Below are 1,450 nucleotides of genomic sequence, written 5' to 3' on the forward strand. Positions count from 1 at the left end.
AAGATGTGGAAACCTAGCAACGAGAATCCGATCCCTTGGCAGAATAGCTTATGTACATCCTGCATCTGGTGAATTATATTATTTAAGAATGCTTTTGAATTTGCAAAAAGGGGCTTTTCACTTTAATGACCTAAAAACTATTAATGGTATTATAGAACCATCATACCAAGCTGCATGTAAATCCCTAGGTTTGTTAGGAGATGATAAAGAATGGATTGAAGCCTTAGCAAATGCTGTAAACACAGCCACATGTCCTCAATTAAGGCAATTATTTGTCACAATCATTTTATTTTGTGATGTAGGAAATCCTCAAATCCTTTTTAACACTTATTGGCAAAATATGTCTGAAGACATTTTACACAAATTACGACAAACTTTCGAAATGCCAAATCTAATTGTATCAGAATCAGAATTAAAAAATTCTCTTTTATTTGAATTAGAACAGCTTTTCAATGTATCTTCCAGCTCTTTAAAAGAGCATCACCTTCCTATGCCTGATGAATATAGAATGTTAGAACTTAGAAATAAATTGCTTAGAGAAGAATTAAATTATGATTATAATAATTTAGAAAAAGAACACTCCATTTTAGTTACACAACTTAACAAAGATCAAAAAGATGTATATGATTGTGTTGTAAAAACTATTGAAGAAAAAATACCAGGTCTTTTTTATGTCCACGGTCATGGAGGAACAGGGAAAACTTTTTTGTGGCATACTATAATAAGTAAAATTCGATCCCAAGGAAATATTGTTTTAGCTGTTGCTTCATCAGGAATAGCATCATTATTATTACCTGGTGGTAGAACAGCTCACTCTAGATTTAAAATTCCCCTTAATTATTAACAATTGCTCAACATGTCAAATAAAAAAAGGAACTCATCTTGCCAAATTAATTGAAAAAGCTGCTTTAATTGTTTGGGACGAAGCTCTTATGAATCACAAACATTGTTTTGAAGCATTAGATAAATCACTTTCTGATATTTTATCACATTTAAATCCTTTAGATAACAATGTTCCATTTGGTGGGAAACCTTTATTATTAGGTGGTGATTTCAGACAAATATTACCAGTTATTCCAGGATGAACAAGAGAAGAAATAATAGATGCCTCCCTCAATAGCTCTTATTTATGGCCTTTTTTTAAAATATTCCATTTAAAAGAAAATATGAGACTCTCGAAAAATGGATTAAACATTGAAGAAAAACAAAAAATAAATGATTTTGCTACATGGATTTTGCGCATCGATAATGGTCAAATTGTTGATATTGATGATCCAAATGATAAAGATGCATCTTGGATCAAAATTCCTCAAGATTTACTTATACATTCATACACACATCCTATTCATTCCATTTTTTTAGCAACATACCCAAATTTTGAAAGAAATTTCAATAGATTTTACTTATTTAAGAGAACGAGCTATTGTAACACCTCGAAACACAACTGTAA

The sequence above is a fragment of the Prunus persica genome, chromosome G2 (assembly GCF_000346465.2).
Source record: "Prunus persica cultivar Lovell chromosome G2, Prunus_persica_NCBIv2, whole genome shotgun sequence".
In the NCBI taxonomy this organism is placed as follows: domain Eukaryota; kingdom Viridiplantae; phylum Streptophyta; class Magnoliopsida; order Rosales; family Rosaceae; genus Prunus; species Prunus persica.